Source organism: Equus przewalskii, chromosome 5 (genome assembly GCF_037783145.1).
Source record: "Equus przewalskii isolate Varuska chromosome 5, EquPr2, whole genome shotgun sequence".
In the NCBI taxonomy this organism is placed as follows: Eukaryota; Metazoa; Chordata; class Mammalia; order Perissodactyla; family Equidae; genus Equus; species Equus przewalskii.
The window spans coordinates 46,316,027-46,342,486 of NC_091835.1; the positions used below are offsets into that span (position 1 = coordinate 46,316,027).

The following is a 26,460-nucleotide window of genomic DNA, read 5'->3' on the forward strand; positions in this document are numbered from 1 at the left end:
CATTACTACAATTCTCTAAGCAAGTACAGCTGCTTATGTACCAGCTACAACTGAATCTGTAAAATTAATACAGTGCAAAATCGTGACTCTCAATTTTGATCAAAAATTGAAGTGAGGAGGGAACTTTATATTTTAATTAAATTCGACATAATTATATACCGTATGCATACAATTTTAAGACAAAATATAACATCTTAAATAAATTTTATACCTGCTATGGACTGCACAGACTCCTTTGCCAATAGGGTAACTTTGCTGAAAAAGCTTGAGAAAAATTGATGAATGTACATTATCCTCCAAGTTATCTTCTTTCTCAGAATTGCAGTCTCTTTCTTTACTTAAGTCAATGTTACTTACAATGTGTACGTTTATGAAAAGTTACAAGATTAATTATATTGAAGACAAGATTTTAATTACTCGGAAGTTATATCACTTGTGGAGAGGGCTATGTCTTTCAAAGTTTATTTTATTTGATTCTAAAACAACCATAGAAGATTAATATGGAATGCATTCTTCTTTTTTTGTTTTTAAAGATTGGCACCTGAGCTAACAACTGTTGCCAAACTTTTTTTTTTAATTGCTTTTTCTCCCCAAATCCCCCCAGCACATAGTTGTATATTTTGGTTGTGGGTCCTTCTAGTTGTGGCACGTAGGACACCGCCTCAACATGACCTGATGAGTGGTGCCGTGTCCGCGCCCAGGATCCCAACCCATGAAACCCTGGGCTGCCAAAGCAAGCACGCGAACTTAATCACTTGGCCACGGGGCTGGCCCCCTAGAATGCATTATTCTTATTCTACCTTTAAAGAGAACTAGTCAACCAAGATGAGTTGTCAAAAAAGATATAAAAATTAACCTGATATGGGACTTTAAGTTCTGACCATGATAGAATAATTTTCATCAGATTTGCAATTCTCAGGCAATAACCACAAAACTGGACAAAATTGGAAAACAGAGAACTCAGGGTTGTGATCACTGAAAGAAAGGAAATACACAAAATGAGATCTACATTCAGCCTGGCTTTCTGCTAGGGGTCACTTTCCAATTTAAGAATGGAGCCCAAACACAGAACAGCAATCTCCCTGAGTAGAAGAAACAAAGATTGGAGTTCTGGGCTACCAAGGTATTTGGTATTCGCAGGGAGGTGTATCAGAGAGAAGGAGCAGGACAGAAAACTCCACAAATGTGACTAAGCGTTCTTGCAAGTTTTTGCATAAATTCTAAGCTGTGCGTGCGTCGAGAGAGCCTATGCAGGCTTGGCATACTGCTTCTGAAGAACTGTAAACCCCAGACACCATGGGCATGGCAGTGCTAGGATACACTATAGACCTCCCCAGCCAGAAAGGAGAGGCTGTGTGGAACACTCTAAAAACTCAGTTGAAACTCCAGAATTGCCAGGGTATAGAAGTAGGGCTGGTCTATCCCCCTACTGCAACCAAGCCCAGAACGATGAAGCTGAGACATAAGTAAAGTCACTTGCCTGCCAGAGCAAAGTTAAAGACTTTTCACAGTCTTCTGGCATAATCCAGACCCGTAAAGGTGGAACTAGGAAGTCAGGATGGCTGAGTGGGCAAAGGCACTGTGTTCAGGTGGAACTAAGCTATGGTGACAGAATTTAGGACTGTAATTGTGTCTGGAGGAAGGTGGGAATTGTTTCGGAGGCGGCATGATGCAACCTTTCCTGGGATGATACATGCGCCCTATATTTTGTCAGGGCTGTGATTACACAGGTCTATCCATTTTTCATAACGCATCAAACTGTGCACGTAAGATCTACACATTTCATTGTGTGTAAATTGTCTCAAAAAAGAGCTTATATTCAAATAAGAGACTAGAAAAAACAGAAGGGGACATTTTTAAAAGTTGTGCTAAAAATTTTTGTAGGATGGAAGAGGAATTTCCTGCTTTGCTGCATTAATTTTGGCTCCAGAAGGCAACAAAATGAATAGAGGAATAAATGTCAATAATTGAAAAAAACTTTTTTATGAATGCTTGTAGTTAGTAGAAATAATGTAATCAGTGTATGAAAATACAGAGAGGCCCAGAAGTAGGATCAAGTTATTGACAATAAATTCTTAAAATAAATGTATTGGTGCTTATGATGTTCAAAAAGCAACAGGATGTGAATAAAATACAGACTCTACAGTATAGCAGGAGAGTGAAAATACATATATACCCATCGTAACACCAGGAAGAAAGTAATAAATGCCTCAAAAGTTGTTGCCATAAAGAGCAATGCAATTTCAGAAGAACAAGGGAAGAAATTAAGGAGGGTTTTATCTGGATAAATTAAACCCAGAAGGTGAAAATAAACTCACAAAGGAAACTAACCATCCTGATGTCCGTGGCCACTGTACTCTAGTTGTAGCTCGATGATATCCTCGAAGGCCTAAAAATATTCACATATTTCCAAAATGCCCACAATATAATTCCTATTTGATTATCACTATCCCTTATGTTCACATCTAATTATCTATGGTGCCGTAAAATATAACTATTAGTAAATAAAATTAGCCAAAACCAATCTGGCAACTTCAACTAATTTCCTTTCACTTTCAAGAGAACAGTTAGCCAAATTTCATCTTCTGTCTCCACTCCTCAGGCTTCGTATTTCAGCTTTGCTCTCACCACAGCGATCTTATTAGCCATAAGGCAGTGAACACTTTCTCAGTCTGCTCCAAAGAGACAAACCTGAGCAAGAGAAAAGGGGTATACACATTAAGCTCTTTGGTTTTGCATTTGAGAAACACAAGCAATTTACTTTAATCAAGAAATTAGGGATACAGGGGGAATACATGTTTTGGTTTTGTTTTTATTTTTTCTTAAATGTAGAGGGATTTTCCCACCATGTCTTATTATACTGAGAAAAAAATAGTGTGAATTCCTTTTAAAATCAATCCTGTTTCTTTTTGTGTACTCTGTACTCTGAACGTTAATTTTGCATACACTTAATGGTAAGATAGCTTTTCAGTTGTGATAGTTTTTCAGTTGTGATAGTTTTTATTTTGTTTTTTCCAGAATGGAAATTAGACCTTGTAAAATCATGTTGCAAGTAGTCCATGTGTAACAATATTTCTCAGCTTTATACCAAACTATGTGAAAAGTTGTAATAGTCTAATAGGAGAATCTGGGTAGAATGTTTATTAGAATTAATTTAGTGACTACTGGCATGAATAGTCAATGGATAGATTCTTTATTGTAAATATTCTCTGGAAATAAGTATTTGAGAACAATTAAATTTTTATTCTAAGTTCGTAGAATATAAATACTTTGTGCTACTCTTATTTTGAACATGCACCTAGAAATAGTCAGTTTGAATTTCTGATTCCATTTTAGTAAGTAACATAAGTAAAATTTAAGAAAGATAATCGTTTGAATCTATGTATACTGTGGTACTTATAGTAGCTTTAATTTAAACTTTGTAACAAAGATACCCAAAATATAGCAGTGTAAACAAGATAGAATTTTCTCTCTCGTGTTTTCTCTCTCTTCTTTGTATCTAAAGTAATGATAAGAACCAGCAATTCAACTTTACCATCCTCAGTACAAGGTGTCCATTTTTAAGGTGGCTACTCTATTCATCACCATCTGCAAGGAGTGTTTGTGTGTGTATGTGTGTGTTGTGTGTTTGAGGAGGGAGGAGCATGCAGGAGGATGCACATGCAATCCTTTTAAGGGCACAGCTGAAGAATCACACATCACTTGTTTTCACATTTCATTGAGTAGAACTAGTACCTTGCCCACATCTCATTGAAATGGAGGTGGAAAATGTGGCCATTACTATATGTAGGGGAAAAGGATACTGGGACACAACCTGTAGCCTGCTGCCAAATATCAGGGGTACACTTCTTCCCACTTACCTGCCCCCTCTACACACACATACACCTAATATTATAAATTCCCATTCAAAACAATAGAAGAGTGCAGTGTTGGAGGTACAGTGGTGAGCACAGCTGCTTTCCAAGAAAATGGAAGAATAGGAAAAGCACAGCTGTCATTTCTCAAAGCAACGATCAAATCCTATTGGATAAGAATTTCAAACAGTCCCTGGCCTGGCAGTGAAATAATTTCCTTAAATAAATCCTGATAATATTGTCTGGGAGGAATTCCTTTGTCTCTTGTCATTTGTGGTTCCTGTTTCTTTCTTTACAATATTTTTCTTTGTCCATTATTTCTATTACCATAAGGACTGATTTGTTTGTGACAGTCTTGATTCATATGCATTGTTCTGGTGTATAATCAATATTAAATGAACGAGTTCTTTGTCCTAAATATGTGTCCCTTTCACTCTCAAAAGTATTTGATTACCCTATAATTATCTCCCAAGAGAGAATTGGACAAAACTCCCTCTTTGGCGACTGCACATATTTTTTGGGCTATATTTTGCAAGACCAGTTGGGAAGCTTCTGGAGTTCCTTAAAGGTCAAAGCACATTGGCTTTTGCAGATCAATACAATCCCTAAAAAACTTAGTATGCTTTTGGTCTAGCTGCTGACAGTCAGATCCACAGGCAAATAACCATGACCAAAGATCTAATCTAGTCAATGTTTCTATGCTTGCAGACTATCTTCTTATATTTACCGGTCTCTGTGCTCCGCACATTTTTGCTTTCCCTCAATTTGATGGTGTCTACTTTGAAGCTATCTGAAAATATTAGTTTAGGTGGGAAAGCATCACACTTAATCTAACCTTTGAAACTAGAATGGACCCCAATTAACTGAAAAGTTTTAATATGGGCACTTGAGGACAGCAGAGGCCTATTTGCTGTTAAAGCTGTTTCTTTAATATTGTCTCTTATAACCAGCCCAAGTACACCTTGTCACAGAACTCTGCACAATAAGAAACAATCAACATATATAAACATTCTGTTTTTTCAATGTTCTGAGTTTTTCCAAACAGTTCACAAACATTATATATTCTGTTGGCAAGTAGTCTACGTTTTGAAGAAGTATAAGTGACAAGTTTTAACAAGTGTTTTGTCATGGTAAAAGGATCACTGGCTTTCCAGCCTGCAATATCTGTGCTCTGGCCAGACACTAGCCAACTACTAGACCAATGCCTCATTTTTTTTTTTCATTATGGTAGAGTCCCACTTCTAGTAACCAAATCATATTTTATTTAAGATCAAGATGCTATTAACAAAAGAGTCTAAAATCCAGTATTTTAAACAAGATAGAAATATGCATCTCATAAAAGAATTCAAGGGTAGCTCGTTCACTATTGACAGAGAACTCTACCATTCTCAACACATGACTTCTGTCTCTGGATTCAGGGACGTTGTTCAACCTTTGCCGTCACATAGTGATCAGAAAGAGGGAAAGATGCCAGAGTATTGTTATGCTCTACGCTTTTATGAAAAACCCAGAAGTACCAAATATAACATCTGTTTAAATTCCATTATCTAGAACTCGGACACGTGGTCATAACTCTCAACTAGTAGGCTGAGAAAGGCAGTCTTTAATTGGATAGATGTTTGACCAGATGAAACTCTATTATGGAAAGAGGTTAATAACAGATATTGGGCAACAACTCACAGTCTGACATGCTGCTGTGTTATGCAGAAACAAATCTAAATATTTAAAGCAGGAAAGAAAGATTTAATACAGAGGATAAAGCACTTTCAAAAATAATGAGCCAAAGTTGTGGCCTCTACTCTGGAACAGAACACTGCAGAACTGACGCACCCAGGAATTGAGGTCATCACTGGAACTGAGTGCAAACATTCCACTTTAAAAACCAATCTCCAAAGGAGAAAGGTGGGAATTAGCTGTCACCACTACTTTTGCCACAGCTGCCTCTCAACACTGAGGGAAGTGAAGAATGGACATTGGAGTATTGCTTTAGAAACCAAGATCTTGCTTGCGAGTAGGGGGCAAAAAAAGCAAAAGCAAACACAAATATTCCTTGTTTCCACCCTCTCAAATTTGTGCAAATACATCTTATTGGTAGAACCTAATTCTCATCCTGACTCTTGGCTGCAAAGGTATACGTAAAGTGTCACTTTAAACTTTTCAGAATCTGCAGTCAGACATGTACAGGAGGAAGAAGGTTGGAATGGCATTTAATGAGCCAATCCATGGCATTCACCAGTGCTGCTAATGAACAATGGACACCCCAGCAGAGTATATATTGTTAAAGCATTATTTTATTCCAACTGAATACTCTTTAATGAATTTTTATTTGTGGTTATTCTCTAGTAATTGAATAATGCTTTAAAATCAAATGATTGGGGGCTGGCTCCTTGGCCTAGTGGTTAAGTTCGTGTGCTCTGCTGCGGCAGCCCGTGGTTTGGATCCTGGGCGCGGACATGGCACTGCTGTCAGGCCACGTTGAGGCGGTGTCCCACATCCCACAACTGGAAGGACCTACAACTAAGATATACAACTATGTGCAAGGGTGAGGGGGGTGGTTGGGGAGATAAAGCAGAAAAAAAAAAAAAAGATTGGCAACAGTTGTTAGCCCAGGTGCCAATCTTTAAAAGAAAAAAAAAATGAAATGATCGGATTAATTTCACAAAATTGTCAAGAAAATCAGTTTGTATAAGGTTTGGGAATATCAATTTCTTGGTCCTTCAATATTTTTGAAGGTCTGAAAGCTCTATCTTTATAAAGACTTCATAGTCTAGTGATTCATTTTTTCCCTCCTCCCAAGCTAAAGTGAATGAAAGAACAAGCAATTTGCTTTTAATACAGCAGCAATGTAACTAGCACTTAATTTCAAAATAATTTGATCAAGACATTTCCCTTTCTTTGTCAGTTTCCTGCTATTTGAAGTAGGAATATACAAATAACTTTATTATGTCTGCAACTGCCTTCATTTGTTTTTCAATGTGGTACTAACTAGGTTCATATCACTCTACTAGGCAACAGGACTAGGAGTGGGAAGCTGTACTTGTAAACTCCATGGTAGCAACACCAATGTAGATAACACTGAGGCAAGCTCAAAAAAATAGTGAGTTTATTTGGGAATAGCAGAGGAATTGCAAATCAGGACAAGCAAACAATGGTGAATCATAGGTAAGTCTGAAGAGACAAAGGTAGTCAGGTTTTGTTTTGGCTTTTGGTTTTTGCTGAGGAGGATTTCCCCCTGAGCTAACATCTGTGTCAATCGTCCTCTATTTTGTATGTGTGTCGCAGCCACAGCACGGCCGGGAGGAGTGGTATACATATGTGCCCAGGAACCGAACCGAGCCACCAAAACAAAGTGCACCAAACTTAACCCCTGGGCCATGGGGCTGCCCTGACAGTCAGCGTTTATTAGGCTGTAGGAGGAAATTGGGAAGGTTGTTTGGAATTAAAAAGTTCATTGGAGAAGCACAAGAGTTCGAGGTTGTGGCAGTTTCTTAATAGCTGTAGGAGGTGGTGGGCGTGTTGTTGCTGGGGCAGGGAGGGATCTTCTGTCCTTTTCTTAAAAGCAGGAGATGAAATTCCCAGGTGAGAAATGTCCTCCCTTGTACCAGAAGAAAAGTGACATTCTTAACATCACAGATAAAATGTTGAGACCAAAAGAATTTTATACAAACAATTCTATACCAACAGACCTTATTAAAACAATTCTTATCTTCCTTCCTGCTGGTTACACAGGCTACTACTAGTGGTATGTAAGTGAGAGCTCCTCCTTCAGGGCTTCCTGACTCCATTTTAAAGGGGTTTTCCTTCATTTATTTTCACAGCGGAGATCTTGCCAGTCTTGTTTGTCACATTATACCCAACACCAAGCAGCAGCTAAGCACCCAGTAGATACTCTATAAGATTTCTTGACTTAAAAGTGAGGTCCTACTTTCAAAAGAGTTTATGCAAATAATATTAGGAAGAGATGAGGAGCAGGGAAAATGCTGAGCAAAGATGAAACATGCATGTAGCCAGTCTCAAGGTTCTGGGTCATAACTTTTTATATTACATTTTAAAGGTAACTGTTAAATGCTATGCCACTGGCAAGGTCAGGGTTGAAGAATCTTTCCCAGGTTTAGGCAAGACTGCAGGCTGACTTGCAAGGACACTTATAGTACCTATCTTGGAACGTGTGTTCTAAAAATTAAGGCATTTCAAACAATGAAATTATATTTACTTCAGAGTGTGGGAAATAAACATATTTAGAAAACAATTAGTAGGTTATACATACTTGGACATTGATTTCTTAATGCAATGAGCAGGAAAGTTTTGGGAGGCTATCCACCAAGACACTTAAACTATTGTTTCTGACACTTTTTAACTTCACATCTTACAAGTTAAGGCATAGACAAAATAAACTAAAGTAAGACTACACAAGACAAAGGAAACTGAATAAACTGACGCTGTAAAGATCGTATTTTATTCCTAAAAGACTTGCAATTTCACTGTTGAAGGTTGATCATTTTATCCTGAATGCTTTGCCTGAAAAATGAGGAGACTGCTATGTAGGAGAGAAGGCTTTACCTGTTAGTAGTAGGCATAGAGCAAAGCTATGAAAAAGTAAATTACAGAAATAGCCTATTTGTCCATCTGATTTTATTTTTAATTAAAGTTTCTACTAAAATAGGTAAACATACGAATTAAGGAAATGGATGATACTGAAGGGCATGTTTTCAAAGAAAACAAGGTACAAGGTACATTTTGATACTCTTTCTTGTTAATGAATAATGACTATCTGACTGTGCTCACTCTAATCTTTCAGTTTTACCAAGATTAGATTGTTCCTTTTCAAGCCAGTCCAGCTCTCTTAGCTTCTCCTCCAAAATTTACGTGAGTCTACCCTTATATAATAAGAGATTTATAGGTTCGAAAATTTCCAATTTTTCAAGGGATTATTTTCTTAAAAATGAGTGACACGTTAGGAATTAAAGAGATAGTAAGTGTTTAGCATGAATGTGTTGGAAAAATAATCACTACATGTAAACCTATTTTTAAACCTCTTTCCCTTTCCAGAGTCCCAAAGTTAAGAACTTCAATCTAGGTTATTATTAAAATACAAAGGCGCAATCATTTTCTGTGGCACCACCCTCCATTTCTACGTTAAGTTTCCACTCTGTCTTAACCTCTCATGTCTGTGTTGCACCATAAGGAAAGGAGTACGAGGGGAGATGTACAATTTTGAAAATTTCGTATTATAAATACCTTTTTATAAGCAGCACTGACAGTGAACATAGTTCTCAATTTTCTCTTCTGTATCCTTCCATCCAAAAAATCAATCTTAAAAAAAATATATAAAATTAAAAAGAAGGAAGAAAGAGAAAATGAATGAGAATCCTCTGATATATTTTGGTAACAGAAAAGTGGCCCAATATATTGTTGTTTCCTAAAACTTTCCCCAATAAAGCAAGGGTGCTTCTGGTTGATCCTAGGTCCTGGGTCCTGTGATAAAATTTCCTATGTTGCCACAAAATCTCCACATATTACTCATTTTCAACAGCAGTATACCAAAACAATGACAAACTACCCACATCTACTTTCTTGCTGACTGTAAATATTCCTTTTGACTTCTGTTTCTTTCAAATATGATTAGATGATAAAATTTGTTTTTAAATTGAAATTTACTCTGGGTTCTGAGGTTTAGCAAACAAAATTGATATTTTCCCAAGCTAGAAAAAACATTGTGAATATATTAAACCCTAATTAAGTAAAGAAAATAACCTGATAGTCAAACTCACAGAATGGCTAGAGCAGCCTTTTCAAGGGCTCGCCTCAGCTTCCAAGAATTGAACCGCTGGATCCACCACCCCCATCCACTCCCACATTCAAACGTACAATAACACGAGCAAAAGTATTTTTAGGAGCAATATGTTCACCTTATCCATTTTTTTCAAAAGTATATTTTTGTTTGCACAGTGCTGCTCAGTATCTTCTGGCACAACTTCTGTTTAGTACAGAGAAGCTAATTCATTGTTAAGTTTTTGGATGAAATCCCGTATTCATTATGTAAACTCCTTTTTTCCACATAACCCTCCAGGGTTTGATGAAAAATAGATTCCTAAAACATGCCAAACTTGCCAAGCAGGAATAAAAGCTTCTAGTGGAAGCATAATGTTGTCTTGAAATAGAAGTGTTTTAGCCTGTATGAGCATATTTCACTCTTGAAAAGAAATAAGATCATGTTTCATTTCAGGAAGATGTATGCTTCAGGTAAGAGATTGAAAAAAAGAAACTTCTTATACTTAACCAAATACGTTAGAGAATATTTGAATTCAAATGTATTGTTGAGGCAAAGTAGTTATTTAATTATACTGTGAAACTTAAATGGTAGATGTGTTTAAAATCTGAGTAAGTTTGTAAATATTCCCCAGAAAATAGATCCTTCCTGAAGAACTGATTATGCCTTGATTATTTCTTCTCTTCCTCTCTCGCTCTCCCCCCCGTCCTTCTCTCCTTCTCTCTCTCTCTCTTTCTGCTGACCCCACAGATTGCATTGATGTATCCTTTATATCATCTCCTAACTGCTCACTTTCGTGTCTGTCAGAATCTTGAGCCAATTTCAGTCATGTCTGCTGGTAGATCTTTTTTCTTTGTGTGCCTTTTCTTCAGTGTCTTGAAGCTAGTGCCAGTAGTTTATAGACTGCATGCCAGTGATGACTCCAAAAGGAAATTCTTACTAAATGAAGAGTGGAGATTTTTAACCTATGGGCTTCAAACTGTCTAGAATTTCTGCTGGAGAAAAGCAGCTGTTTTCTTTCTGTTCTGTCACTCCATGCTGGGCTCCTGGCCTGTCCTGTCAACCTTTTCATTGGCGGCTCTGAAGGCCAATGTGAACACAGTATGTGTGCCCCCTTACTTTCTTGCTTGGCCAACAGTTAGATTTTTGATACTTGGGATTGAAGACAGAAATGATATACCCCACTTTTTAAAAAATAATCATACTATGTAGCTTGTGTATAGTGTTAAATTTTTAAATGCATTATGTAAAGCAGTATTGTATTTCAGGTAACAGACTCAGAGAGAGAGGTTAAAGAACACATCACCTACGTCATTAACAATGTCATTAAGAGCTCGGATTTAAGTCAAGGTCTTCTCATTCCAGCTCAAAGTCTCTTTTCATGACATGCTACACATATCTACCTGCCCTCTGGGCCATGTAGAAAGCAAGTTTGTATATTGAGCATAAGGCAATAGTACAGTAATTGAGCTGGCAAAAAAATGAGATAGCTTCATCCAGCTCCTATAGAAAAGGGCCATATAAAGTAGGTAAGTTATCGATTCATTGAATGAACAAGCTCATCTGTTGCCAGTGTGATCCTTCAGGCTATGCTTTCACTTTCTCTCTCTCAGAGCTGAGATCATTTTCGTCGTGAGGAAGACCTCTTCAAATAAGTAAAAGCAAGGTATAATTCTCTTGGGGCTTAGAAAGAAAAAGTGATATAATAGTCATTTCCTAACTAGAAAGGGATTGTAATTTCTAACTGAATTATTACTTTTTTCCAAGTTTATAATCTGACGGGATGATATACAGATAATCATAGCAAAAAATGAATCATTATAACTATTTAGGCATAAAACTACTTGAACTGTTATCAGCTCTTAGCAATAGTCCTTTTATAACACAACTTGTCTATTTTTAAGTTATTAACTATGATTTACTTTTCTGTTAGATGGAATATTTTCAAGAATTATTTTCAGCTATTGAATAAGGGTGATGTGCATCTTTGAACTTTTAATTTACACAAAAATGTTTCTTTTCCTGACAACTTCATTTTGTATTTCTAAATATTTTCCATTTTTTGTAATTTTTTTCTTCTCGAGTTATTTAGAAATATTTTTGAAGTTGAAAACGTATGAGTTCTTTTCTAAATTACTCTCTTTTTACTGATATTTAACTACATTGGGATCAGAGAAAATACTCTATGTGATACTGACTTTGAATATGTTAAAAATTGCCAAATATGTGTTCAATTTCCATAAGCAATACATGTCCTTGAAAAGAATGTGTAATTTCCATTTATTAAATTTAATGTTATATGTATTCATTACATCAAGCTAGTTAACTTTTTTCAAATCCTCTACATGCTTAATGATATTTCTGTCTAATTGATCTATAAATCATGAGAGTTCTATTAAATCCTTCCTTTAAGCAGGTGGATTTGTCAGTTCCTCTTGTAGCACTACAATGTGTAGTGGTATCAATTGGGAAGGAATAGTTTTAGTACATATCTGAGATACCCACCAGGTCAATTGAATCTTTTATTTCTATAAAGTGCTCCTCTTCAAATCCAGACTTTTTTTTTTTTTGCTGGTAGGCCTATTTTGTCTGTTTTTAATATAACTTCACCAGTTTTTTGTTGTTGTTGTTGTTACTATTTGCCTGGGATATCCATTTTTGTCCTTTCAATTTTAAGCAATCCTTATCCTGGCTTATCTGGTATGTCTCTAGTAAACCTGATTAGCTTGACTTTTCCTTTTTTAACACAATGTAACAATCTAGAGGTTTCATATGAAATATTCAGACTATTTGCATTTATGTGCTTCTGATATACATGTTTTCATTTCTACCATTTTAGAGAATGTTTATATTTATCATTTTCTATGTTTTTCCCTCCACTGTTGTACCTTCTTCCAAACTGATCAAGTGTTGTTGTTGTTGTTGTCATTTTTTTCTCTTTTTGCCAATAGAAAGATAAGCCTTTTATTATCTTAGTGGCTACATCTAAAAATTTAACATGCATTCTTGAAAAATCTAAAGTTATCTACGTCTCTACTTCCTCCTGGACAATACAAATAACTTTTAAAATTTGGATCACTCAAACCAAATTTACATAGCCTTGTGGTCTAATATTTAATTATATCTAATTTATTTTGATCTCCAAAGTAGAAATTATTATTGTTTATGCAGCCAGTGTCCATTTAGAATTATTCATATATTTACTGCAATCTTTACCCACCATTACTTTATGAGAACGTTTTTATTTTGTTTTACTTCTTCAGAGTTTTGCTGGATATTGGCTTATGTTCTTCATCTGATTTTTCCTGATCATGTTGGTTTTCTCTTTTATTGTGATATTTTTGCTTAGGTCCCATTCCCATTCTGATTCCTCTCTTATAATTGTGCATCTTTGAATAAGAATGATGCTTTCTGAGACAGCTATGCCTGGGAGAACTGTCTATGAGGGAAACCAAGAAAATTAGCTGTGTGAGCAGACAGCCTGAATTTAGACTTGCTGTTTCAGAACTTTCTCATCAACTCTCTACCTTTTAGGTAAACATCCTCTGAGATAGAAATCCATCCTACCGGGCTTATAGTGAAAGTTGGAACGTCAGGGTCAGCTTGGCTATGACAAGGCGTTTGCTTGTCTTTAACTGATTAAAATGTGTCACAACTTTTTTCTCCTCTATCTTTTGAGACTACAAGCCTGTTCTCTAAAAGTATATATGGAGCGTCTACACACTTGCTCACTCAGCAGCCCTTTCCCTCAATTATTTTGAGAGTTCTTTTTCTTAGGGTCTTCATGCTGGTGTTCTTCTCCCACAGTATTGAGATAATTCTGTAAGCTCAGACTGGTTATTTATTCATTGCGTGTGTGCATGCATGTGTGTGTGTTTATATATTTGCATATACAGTGCATAACTGTGTACTCAACTTTCAAGAAGAAAGGGTTATCTAGTGAAATTAGCGATATGTGTATTTTCCTTTGATCTGTACTCTGACCCCTTGGACTTTAGTTGAATTTCCTCAGATGTACCCTATTTTCCTGTTTCTAATGAGCTTTTAATTTATCCTAGTCTAAGGAACTGAAATGAAATAATTATATACATCCACACTCAGTTTCCGATTATCTGAGTACATCATTCCACACACATGCACATGTATACATGCATACATACACATACATCCTTAGCAAAACCTGCTGTCAGGAGGTTTTTAATCTTTGTCTCAAACTTATAGTGATCTTATATAAGAATATTGTACCTTCTTCATTGCAATTCACCATTATTAGCCATTCCTTACTACTACTTTATACCTCATTATTTTCACTTGCTTGGAGTCTCAGAATTGAAGAAGGAAAAAGAAGTCTCCTTTTCTAATATGTGTATAACATTCAGAATCACTTGCCTGATTCATTTTCGAGACTTTCAGCACCATATAAGGAAGACTATGACTGTGACATTCACAGTCATATCTCTAGTATCTAGCATGATGACTAGCATAGAATTGGTGTCCAATAAACATTTATTTTATGAATAAGAGGACACAAACTTTGATTGCCTCAAAGAAGAAAATTCACACAACACTGATACAATTTGTTTTCTGATCCTTGAGACAGAGAATAGGGTAGAGGCCTTCTCTATGCCTTTCATAGGACTTATCTTAATTTTCTCTTCACTAAATCTTCACGTATCTGGCCTTTTTGGTGGTAAAACACTCCACGTTAGTAAATTGTCATTTCACTATTTGTATTAATTTTCATTAATTTGTTTCAATTTCCAAGACTTTGCCAACTAAATATCTTTGCTATTTCAAATTATTTTTAAATCTCTACTTGAGAGTTACCAAATAATTTTCTATTGCTAAATGTAACAATTAAAATATACATATACTATTTCTTAAAATCATAAAACCATAAATAGTGTCCAAAATAAAAAGTAAGGCTGAAAACCTTCGCAATATATATTTTGAAAGGACTGTACTTGGTTCGTTAATCTTCATACAGTACAATACCATACAATTAATTTTTAGCTTCATGCTTTAAGTTTGTTACTACCAATCAAGAATTTCTTATAATACTAGTTTTCCAAAATATTATGTCAAAATCATTGGCATCAGGAGTAGGTTGTTGAGTTGATCTTTTAAAATATATAACCCTTTTTTCTGATTATAAGAGTTGATCCCAACTCTTCCCCTTCCTAGCTATATGAACTCTGTAAGATGCTTACATTCTTTGTTCCTCAGTTTCCTTTAAAAATGAAGATAATAACAATGCTTACTCAAAGGACTGTCGTGAGGCTTAAGTTCTATGTGAGGATTAAATAAGTTAAAAATAGAAAACACTTAGAATAATGCACTGCACATTCTAAGTTAGCACTCAATAAGTGTTCGTAATTGTTGTAGTTATTAAATTGTATTTTTTTCCTATTCAGCATTTTTCAGAATGTAATCTGATGGACAATCTTCCAGAAACTATCAATGAGTGTGCCTGGAAGAGGGTGGCCATGTCTGGACTTTCATTCTCCTATCAACAGGACATAGAGTTCTGCTTATGGTCCAGTCTGGGCTAATCCTAATAATTCACCCTCTGCCTACCCCTGACCCCTGTGATTTACCCAAGAGATATGCATACGATCCAAGCCAGGTCAATCAGATTCCTGCTTTAAGTTTTTGAACTGACATCATTTGTTATGCAGGAAGGACATGTTTCCCAGAAGCCTCTACCCTTATTTTCCATATTGGAGGTAAAATCCATTTTGCTGTAGAAAACACACAAGCCAATATATTTAGAGAAGAAAAGATCCAAGAGAGAAAGAGAGGCTTAGTTGTGACGGAGGTGATGTCCCCAGTTCACATCATATTCCCTTTTGCATTGACTTCAGCCACTTGTGACCAAGAGTCCTGGACAAAACAAAAGGGATCTCAAAAAGTATCCTGAGTAAATCAGTTTGTAAAGTACTGCAAACTATAGCCCTTCCTTGAAATTTTACAAGGCACACTATGTTTTCACAAAGCATGGGAAAGCCTCTACGCACTAGAGGCTGACACACCTTACTGTAGGTCAGCAATTCTCAATCCTATTTGGGCATTTTTTCCTGACAACTTCTTATAACAAAAGACAAACTTCTGTTTCACAGTGGTTTAGGAATCCCTGATATAGGATTCTCACGATTTCACATTTTAGATCTTTATTCCCTATAGAATTTACTTTACAGTTGTAATCCATATTTAGTGGTGTTAAGATTTTATTTAACCAAATGATTAACCAGGTATGCCTGCCCCAACTATTAAGTAACCCAACATTTCTTTCACGTCTAACTTAAACTAAAAATTGATATATGCTAGGGTTTATTAATTTGTTTTCTCTTCTGCTTTTTCAACACATGTGTCTATAACTGCTCAACTGGCATTGTTTTAATAATTATGTCTTTAAAATATGTATCTCTTTTCAAATATAAACCCCTACTAATATTTTTTCTGTTCTTTACTTTCCCAAAAGTGCCTTAGAATCAGCCTGTCAATTTCCCAATTAAAGGTATTGAATTAAATTTATAAATTCTCCCAAAGTTTATTTATATTTTTACAAATTTACATCTTCTCATGTTGAAATATGATGTCTCCACATTTTCTAAGGATTTAAAATTCTGCAGACATAAACATATCATCTATAAATAACAGTCCTCCCCTCCTTTCTAATGGTTACATCCTCATTTATCTTATTGCATCAGCTAGAATTTCTAAAATAATGTGATAGAATCATTATCCTATTTTTGATTTGAAGGAGAAAGCTCATAGTGTTTCTTCATTAAATAAAATTTGGTTGTTAGTGTATGCAAATCATTTTTTATCTGTTTAAGCACGTTCTTTTCATTTGTAGTTCACTATTTAAAAAATCATGAATGGATAAAAAATCCAAAAAAGTTTTCTTCTGCTATGATTTATTGATGAATTATTTATTAGAAGATTCAATCTTGGGCAGACGAAAAAGGAAAAACATATAAAACATAAATATAGAATTTAATATTAATAAATTGAGCTGGTTACAAAATCCCAGCCGTGTCATTTAATTCCCCTTAAAAAATGTACACACACACAGGCCTTTATTTGATACATAAAAGGGTCAAAAAAAGGCTCTTGATGCTTTTAGCCCTATATTCTTTTTTCTGATACTAGACTAGTATTGCCTATCCTGCTTCATTTTGTTGGTGTGAGTGTTTGTGTGTGTGTGTGTGCGTGTGCATGTATGTTTGAGTAACATACTTGGCAATACCTTTCTCTTAACTTTGATACTTTTTATGTTTCTGTTTCAAAAAAATACACAATCGAAAATTATATATTTGCATAATTTTTTAATCCAGTTAGCTACTTATATTTACTGTCATTAGAGATGCCATTGATCCTACTTGCCTCATTCTGTTTTCTGTTTTTATTACATAATTTTAATTTCCTGTTTTCTGGCTGATTATAATGTAAATGTCATCAAATTTTGATTCTGCTAGTGTTTTGAAAATTATACATGCTGTTTTTCAACTAATAAGTCTCTGTAATACATAATATAATATAATTTAACAATTACATACAAATAAATATATATTAACTCATTTTTTCTTAATCATCTGTGAAAAGAAAACAGTGTATTTTAATCCCCTTTCCTCTTGTAAGACAGAAAATTTAGCATGCCTTTCAGTTTTGGTTGAAATAGTCTATGATTTTTTCGCCTACTTTCTCAAAACTGAGTAGTTTTTAAAATTATTATATTTAAAATTGTGTTTGCAATAATTATTTAGACTAAGTCAATGTTAACTGATTTTTAATACTTGTTCTCAGTTCCTATTCTTGAAATCTTATTTTGATTAAAATTTTGCAGCTGACATACCTTTTCCATTAGAAGGTACAAAGATTCCTGAGCACCGACATACATGCAAATATGTTTCAGCTGCTCTCACATATAAAGGGCAAACTGAATGCTTGGTATAAAACATATTTACCCTCAAAACTATGTAGCTCTTTTTCCCTTGTCTTAAGACGTGGATGTTTAAAGTTGAAGTCTATGTCCAGGCTAACTTTTCTTTTTCTTTCCCCCATCTCCCTCCTCTTTCTCCATCTCCTTCTTCTTTTAGGTGGGTAAATGCTTTATTTTTAAAATTTAAAAGTTTGAGTATTTTTTCCTGGTTTTGCGTGTATGTACCATATGTGTATGCAGGACTGATATGCACATTCAGAGCTTTATTCAGCCTAATTAGATTTTCTTTTGCAATCTTCCATGTTACCTCTTTCTATTTGTTCCATTTTATTTTCAGAATTTCAGTAATATGGTGTTAGATGTCCTTTCTCTCACTGTTGCAATTGCAATAGTACCCTTCATTGATTTCCATCAGTAGTTCCTTTTCCTTTGTATTCAGAGTGTTTCTCAATGTCTATTGCAAAATTTTGTTTTCTGCTGTGTCAACTCTGCTTTTAATGAATATTTTCAATGTGTGACTGAATTTTTAGTTTCTTTACATACAATAGCTCATTAGCTCCATTTTTATTAACATCTCCCTCTCATCCAATTTCCTCTATATCTTTTTTCTTCATTTTATTGTTATATTGTTTTCTATTTTTTATATCTCATTTAATCAAATATATGGTTTCTTAATTTTATAAAATACATATAGCTTATGACTTTATAATATTTGCTTACGTATACCATAGCGCATATTTTTCAGAAGTAATCTCTCCTTTTGTGTCTCACTTGTTACAATCATTTTATTTCTTGCAGAATATTTTCACATCACCTCTGTTGATTTTTTTCTAATTATCCTTTAGGAATGAAGTTTCTATACAGTGATTACTCATAAATAATGTCTATAGCTTCTTTTTGTTCCTCTCATTGTTTACCTGGTTGCTGTTAGAACTCGTTTGTCAGATATTTAGATGGAGGAATGGTAAATGAGAACAGACTGTCTAATTACTAGTCACTAGTAGTCACTTAATGTCTCTAATGAAAAACTTTGAAATACAGGCATACCTTGTTTTATTGCCATTCACTTTATTGCACTTCATGGATATTGCGTTTTTTACAAATTGAAGGTTTGTGACAACCCAATATCGACCAAATCTATTGGCACCATTTTTACAACCAGTATTTACTCACTTCGTGTCTCTGTGTCATGTTTTGGCAGTTCTCACAATACTTAAAACTTTTTCATTATTATTATATTTGTTATGGAGATCTGTGATTGGTGATCTTCAATGTTACTATTGTCATTGTTTTTGGGTGCCACAAACTGTGCGCCCATGTAAGAAGGCAAACTTAATCAATAATGTTTGTATTCTTACTGCTCCACTGACCAGCTGTTTCCCTGTCTCTCTTTCTCTCCTCAGGCCTCACTATTCCAGGAGACACAGCAATATTGGAATTAAGCCGATTAATAACCCTGTAATAGCCTCTGAGTGTTCAAATGAAAGGCAGAGTCACACACCTCTCATTTTACTTATTTTTTATTTTTTATTAAGGTTATGATAGTTAACAACCTTCTGAAATTTCAGTTGTACATTATTATTTATCAGTCATATTATAGGTGCACCACTTCACCCTTTGTGACCATTCCCCACCCCACCTTTCTTAGTGAGCATGGCTAAAGGTTTGTCAATTTTGTTTATTTTCTCAAAGAACCAGCACTTTGTTTCATTGATCCTTCCTACTGTCTTTTTTTGTTTTGATTTCATTAATTTCTGCTCTGATTTTTACGATTTCTCTCCTTCTACTGACTTTGGGCTTTGTTTGTTCTTCTTTTCCTAATTTTGTTAGGTGTACTTTGAGCTTGCTTATTTGAGACTTTTCTTGTTTATTGAGGTGAGCCTTATTGTGATGAATTTCCCTCTTAGGACCGCTTTGGCTGCATCCCAAATGAGTTGATATGGTGTGTTTCCATTTTCATTTGTCTCTAGACAATATTTGATTTCTTCTTTGATTTCTTCAATGGTCCATTGATAGTTCAGTAGCTTGTTGTTTAATCTCCACATCTTTTCCCCTTTCCCAGCTTTATTCTTGTAGTTGATTTCTAGTTTCATAGCATTATGGTTGGAAAAGATGCTTGATATTATTTTAGTCCTCTTAAATTTGTTGAGGCTTGCTTTGTTTCCCAACATATGGCTTATGCTTGAGAATGTTCCATGCATACTTGAGAAGAATGTGTAACCTGCTGTTTTTGGATGGAGCATTAAGTCCATCTATCTAGGTTTTCATTTAATTCTACAATTTCCTTGTTGACTTTCTGTCTGGATTATCCATCCATTTGTGTTAGAGGAGTGTTGAGGTCCCCTACTATTATCATATTGTTGTTGATATCTCCTTTTAGTTTTGTTAATAGTTGCTTTATGTACTTTGATGTTCCTGTGTTGGATGCATATATGTCTTCTTGATGGGATGCCCCTTTTATCATTATAAACTGCCCCTCTTTGTCTCTCTTTTGCTGTTGTGACTTTAAATCTACTTTGTCCGATATAAGTATGGTGACACTTGCTTTCTTATGTTCACTATTAGCTTGGAGTATCATCTTCCATTCCTTCACTCTGAGTCTATGTTTGCCTTTGGGGCTGAGGTGTGTTTCCTGGAGGCAGCATATTGTTGGTTCTTGTTCTTTAATCCATCCTGCCACTCTATGTGTTTTGATTGCAGAATTCAATCCATTTGCATTTAGAGTGATTACTGAAATGTGGAGGCCTAATGCTGCCATTTTATTGCTCCTTTTCTGGTTCTCCTGCATTTCCTTTGTTTCTCATCCTGTGACTTTCGGACCACCAATTCAGTTAAGTTGTTTTCTATGTTGGTTTTCTTCTTATTTGCAATTTGTGTCTCTGTTCTAATTATTTGTTTAGTGGTTACCATGTGGTTTATATAAAACATCTCATAAATCAGATAGTCCATTTTCTGATAGCCTCACGTTTCCTTAGACTAAGCTGGTTCCATCCCTTTCCTCTCTCTCTTCTTGGTTGTTATTGTCACATCTTTTCTTCTTCTTGTGTTGTGAGTTGGTAGCTAAAATGACAAGATTATATTTATTCTTATTTGCCTTCTCTTTATCTTGGAAGTGTTATACTTAAGCATTTGCTAACCTGTTCTGATGGAGCACTGCAATTTTCTGATTTTGTCTTTCTGCTTATCTCCTTTGATCAGGGTTTTGTAACCCTTTTCCTTTTTTTTGTTAAGGTATGAGGACCTTCCTGAGCATTTCTTTGGGGGCAGGGGTCTTGTGGTGATGAACTCCCTTAACTTTTGTATATCTGGGAAAGTTTTTATTTCTCTGTCATAGTTGAAGGATATTTTCGCTGGATAGAGTATTCTTGGCTGCAAGTTTTTGTCTTTCAGAGTTTTGAATATATCATTCCACTCTCTCCTAGCCTGTAAGGTATGTGCTGAGAAATCTGCTGACAGCCTGATAGTGGTTCCTTTGTAGGTTATTTTCTTCTGCTTTGCTGCTCTTAATATTTTCTCTTTGTCATTGACTTTTTCAAGCTTCACTACTATATGCCTTGGGGTTGGTCTTTTTACATTGATAAAATTTGGAGCTTTATTAGCTTCTGTCACATGGATTTCCAGCTCTCTCCCCAGGTTTGGCAAGTTCTCAGCTATTATTTCTTTGAACAAGCTTTTTCCTCCATTCTCCTTCTCTTCGCCCTCTGAGATACCTATAATCCTTATGTTGCATTTCCTAATTGAGTCAAATAGTTCTTGGGGAGTTTCCTCATTTTTTTTCAGTCTTAGTTCTCTCTCCTCCTCTATCTGAATCATTTCTATTTTCCTATCCTCCAGAGTGCTAGTCCTTTCCTCCATATTATCAGCTCTACTGTTCAGAGAGTCCAGATTTTCCTTAATCTCCTCAATTGTGTTTTTCATTTCCAACTTTTCCAATTGGTTCTTCTTTATAGTATCAAGCTCTTTTGTGATGTAGCTCCTGAAGTTGGTGAATTGTCTATCTACTTTCTCTTTTAAATCACTGAGGTTTTTAATGATAGCTATTTTGAATTCTTTGTCATTTAGTTTATAAATTTCTGTGTCTTCGGGATTGTTTTCTGGGTATTTGTCATTTTCGTTCTGTTCTGAAGATTTAATATATTTTTTTTCATACTGCTTGTTAGTGTGGATTTGTATCTCCACAAAGAGATAGCGTTTCGTTACTGCTTCCACTTGCTGACACTGGGGAGGAAGGGGCAGCATCTGTGTAATCTGCACTGACAAGGATCCCTGTCAGCTGTTCCTGACCAAGCCCAGGCCCCTCCTTGGGATTACAGTGGCCCTGTGGGGTCTCCTGTCAACTGTGGGAACAATTACACTGGGGCTTCAGGTTGCTGGTGCCTGCTCCCACAGACCCACCTAGACATGCTCCCTCCTTAGGGATTGCAGCAGTCACAGCAGCTGGGAGCTGCTTCACCCAGACTCGTAGCTCTGCCTCAGTCTCTTCCTGCTGGATCTCACTTGCCCACTCTGGGCCACAGCAGAGCTATGGGCATCTTATGCAGCCAGCAGTTTGCTTGCCTACCTGTGTCAATTCTGCTCTTAGGTCACCCAGCCTTTGTGCTTGGTCAGCTATCTCCACCTCCTCCCTGGGGCTAGTCCATCCACCTTCCAATGTATAGCAGCACGGCATTCTCAGGTGTCCTGAGGTGCTGTGTGAGTATCCTCTGTTGATCAATGAATGTCCATTTAGTTGTAGTTCGAAGGGAGAGAGACAAAGAAAACTGCTCACTCCCCTATGTTTCTTTGGGACTGTTTTTTTTTATAGCTCTCATCCAGGGGCTCAAGTAGATGGTATTCATAGACATTACTGATGAATCTGAACAGGGAGTGTTCACAACTCTGATTTCTCTTGGCAGCTTCTGGATCTCCACATGCAGGGTCACACCTTTATTTTAAATCAAAAACTACAAATGATTAAGCTTAGTGAGAAAAAATGTTGAAAGTTGAGATAGGCCAAAAGCTAGGCCTCTTGCACCAGTTAGCCAGGTTGTGAATGCAAGGGAAAAGTTCTTGAAGGAAATCAAAAGTGCCACTCCAGTGAACACCTGAATAATAAGAAAGTGAAACAGCTTTATTGCTGATAAGGAGAAAGTTTAAGTGGTCTGGATGGAAGATGAAGCCAGCCACAACATTCCCTTAAGCCAAAACCTAATCCAGAGCAAGGCCCTAACTCTCATCAATTCTATGAGGGCTGAGAGAGGTGAGGAAGCGGCAGAAGAGAATTTTGAGGCTAGCAGAGGTTGGTTCCTGAGATTTAAGGAAAGAAACCACTTTCATAACATAAAATTACCAAGTGAAGCAGCAAGTGATGATGCCAAAACTGCAAGTTATCCAGAAGATCATGCTAAGATAATTAAGAAGGTGGTTACACTCAACAACAGACTTTCAGTGTAGACAAAGTAGCCTTATAATGGAAAAAGATGCTATCTAGAACTTTCACAGCTAGAGAGAAATCAATGTCTGGCTTCAAAGTGTCAAAGGACGGGCTGACTCTCTTGTTAGGGGCTTATGCAGCTGGTGACTTCACGTTGAAGCGAATGCTCATTTACCATTCCAAAACCCCTAGAGTCATTAAGAATTATGTTAAATCTACTCTGCCTGTGCTCTATAAATGGAATAATAAGGTCTGGATGACAGCACATCTGTTTAAAACATGGTTTACTGAGTATTTTAAGCCCACTGTTGAGAACTACTGCTCAGAAAAAAAGATTCTTTTCAAAATAATACTGCTCATTGACTATGTGCCTGGTCACTCAAGAGCTCTGATGGAGACGTACTGTAAGATTAATGCTGTTTTCATGCCTGCTAACACAATATCCATTCTGCAGCCCATGGATCAAAGAGTAATTTCGACTTTCAAGTCTTATTATTTAAGACATACATATTGTAAGGCTATAGCTGCCATAGATAGTAATTCCACTGTTGGATCTGAGCAAAGTCAATTGAAAACCTTCTGGAAAGGATTTACCATTCTAGATGCCAATAAGACACCGTTTACCATTCTAGATGTTGTTATTCAAGGGAAGAGGAAAATATCAACATTAACAGGAGTTTGGAAGAAGTTGATTCCAGCTCTCATGGATGACTCTGAGGGGTTCAAGACTTCAGTGGAGAAGTAGCTGTGGATGGGGTAGAAATAGCAAGGGAACTAGAATTAGAAGTGGAGCCTGAAGATGTGACTGAACTGCCGCAATCTCTTGATAAAACTTTAACAGATGAGGAGCTGCTTCTTATGGATGAGCAAAGAAAGTGGTTTCTTGAGACAGAAATTTACACCTAGTGAACATGCTGTGAAAACTGTTGAAATGACAACAAAGGATTTATTACATAAACTTAGTTGCAAAAGCAGTGACAGGATTTGAGAGGATTGACTCCAATTTTGAAAGAAGTTCTACTGTGGTTAATGTGTTCTATCAAACAGCATTGTATGCTACACAGAAATTGTTTGTGATAGGAAGACCCAGTTGATGCAGCAAACTTCATTGTTGTCTTATTCAAGAAATTGCCGCAGCCACCCTAACCTTCAGCAACCACCACCCTGATCAGACAGCAGCCGTCAACACTGAGGCAAGACCCTCCACCAGTAAAAAGATTACAACTCACTGAAGGCTCAGATGATGGTTAGCATTTTTTAGCAATAAAATACTTTTATTAAGGTACATACATTGTTTTTCTAGACATAATGCTACTGCACACTTAATAGACTATAGTGTAGTGTAAACATAACTTTCATATGCACAGGGAAACCAAAAAATTCATGTGACTTGCTTTATTGTGATACCTGCTTTATAGCAGTGGTCTGGAACTGAACCTGCAGTATCTCCAAGGTATACTTGTATGTGTATATGTATCCTGTATGTGTGTGTGTGTGTGTGTAATATATATAGGCATATATACGTTGAGCTGAGAAAGGTCAGGTTTATGTCTAGATAAAATGCAAGCATCTGTGTGTGTGTGTGTGTGTGTGTGTCTGCATGATATGTACGCTTGGCTTAGCAAATGGAGAGAGATGAGAATTTCAGATTATCCTTCCAGCTCAGAGTCTTCTCAGGGACCAGGTTAGCTGCCGTAGCTATATAGACTTTCCCTCCACCTTACTGAAAATACAGATGGCTTAGTCTTGATTAGACTTCTGACATGTCTTATGTTGGCACAATCTTTGTCTTCCATGACATTTATATATATTTTAAAAACTGGTAAATTTGCAATGCCTACAATTCATTATCTGAAATAAAGGTCATTTTTCTTCAACCTCATCATTTATTCCTTTCACCCTTTTCTCATCTCTCCTTGGCAGATATTCAGTAATGTAGCCAGGAAGTTTTTGGATCAAGAACAGATATTTTCAAAAGGTTCTTTTTACTCTTTGTTCTTTTGTAAAATAAACATTTTTGTTCCCATTCTGAATACTGGGGCTATTTGGATGATATCTGCATCCTTCTAGATTCAGAAAATTGTAGCAGATGGCAGCAGCTGCCTTTTCTCTGATAGTTGCCGAAATTTTGCCTGTACTTTCTCTTTGAAGCCAGAAGAAATAACCCTCAATAAAAACTGATCTCTTGAAAGTTGAACTGGATAGAAAGTTATAAACAATTGTAGTGTACACTAAGTTGTCATTACTAGTACATGTTAAATACCCCTGTCTGAATTTGGCTGAACTTACCAACAAAGAAGAGAAGAATGCTTTCGTGTGGTCTGCTATACTTCTAGTCCCTGATTTTCTAGTCAATTTAGGAAGCAGCTTCCAGTTTGCATATTGTATTGATTTTATATTGCTACTGTAACAAATGATCACAAATTTAGTGACAAAACAACACAAATTTATCATGCGATTCTGTAGGTCAAAAATAAAATGTGGGTTTCATTGTGTTAAAATCAAGGTATTGTAAGGGCTGTATTCCTTTCTGGAAGCCCTAGGGGAAAATCTGTTTCCTTGCACTTTGCAGCCTCTAAAAGCTGCTCAAATTCTTTACCTCATGGCCTATTCTTCCATATTCAAAGCCCGCAAAAGTGGGTTGAATGCTTCTCAAATCACATCACTCTGACTTTCTATTCTGGCCCCTCATACACTTCCAAGGATCCTTGTGAGTACAGTGAGCTCATTCAGATAATCTCTTTATATCAAGGTAAGCTGACTAGGAAACTTATTTCTTTCTGCAATCGTAATTGTCTTTTGGCATGTAACCTAACAAATTCACAGGTTCTAGGGATTAAGACATGGGAGTATTTGGAGGGCTATTATTCTGCCTACCACACATATTTCCTATAGTCCTGCACTGATGTTTAAATCAGGACCCAATAACCATGCCCTCTCAATTATGTCATAATTGCTGCTAATCTGTATGTACAGCTCTGTCTCAAAGTCAAGGTATATTACTTTTAATTATTTTATGCATTACTTCACAATACAGAGTGTAGATGGTTACCAGCTGGCACTAAACAACATTTCTGTTTGCTTATAAACTAAGAAATAGTCTAGCTTCTAGATTGTGATGCTAAACAGGAGATTCAAAATTATTAGATATTCCTTAAAATCACCAAATTTAATATTGAAAAAATGGATCTGGAAAAGGTTTTGTTTTTATTACATTTTCAATATGAATAAGTATTTCTCATTCTCCTTTATCTCATGATAATGAGATTTTCAGGCAGGCCTCTAAACCATTTCAAGTTTTAGTGCTGTGAGAAATGCTTTAAAAAATGTTGTTATTAATAAAAATTTAAATGTTTTCAACTCTTTTCAGTAGAGATAGTTTGATTTGAGTTAACGCTATGTTGCAATGCTTAAATTCAAGCATATTAGCATAGCACGAGACCAATGCACCTCTCTTTAATCTCTATTTAAAACAAAT

General features: G+C 35.9%; 1 protein-coding gene and 1 long non-coding RNA gene across 27 annotated transcripts in view; one reads left to right on the top strand and one right to left on the bottom strand.

Annotated features, from left to right (window-relative positions):
- PIK3C2G (phosphatidylinositol-4-phosphate 3-kinase catalytic subunit type 2 gamma) overlaps window positions 1-26,460 on the top strand; it is a 510,504-nt gene that overhangs the window by 158,488 nt on the left and 325,556 nt on the right. For 8 of the 26 annotated variants that reach the window (XR_011540000.1, XM_070619224.1, XM_070619244.1 and 5 more), the window contains exon 1: window positions 9,938-10,097. The exons of 11 other annotated variants lie outside the window; for them this stretch is intronic. The gene's annotated coding sequence lies outside the window, so the exon portion shown is untranslated. Of the gene's footprint in view, window positions 1-9,937; window positions 10,098-10,952; window positions 11,291-26,460 lie in introns of those variants that run through there. 7 more of the 26 variants (XM_070619236.1, XM_070619241.1, XM_070619248.1 and 4 more) reach the window with 4 other exon arrangements.
- Window positions 6,943-9,886, bottom strand: LOC139083356 (uncharacterized). The gene is made up of 3 exons (XR_011540001.1): window positions 9,764-9,886; window positions 9,093-9,167; window positions 6,943-7,449 (listed from the first exon to the last, which is right to left on the bottom strand). It is a non-coding gene; the product is annotated as an uncharacterized lncRNA (long non-coding RNA).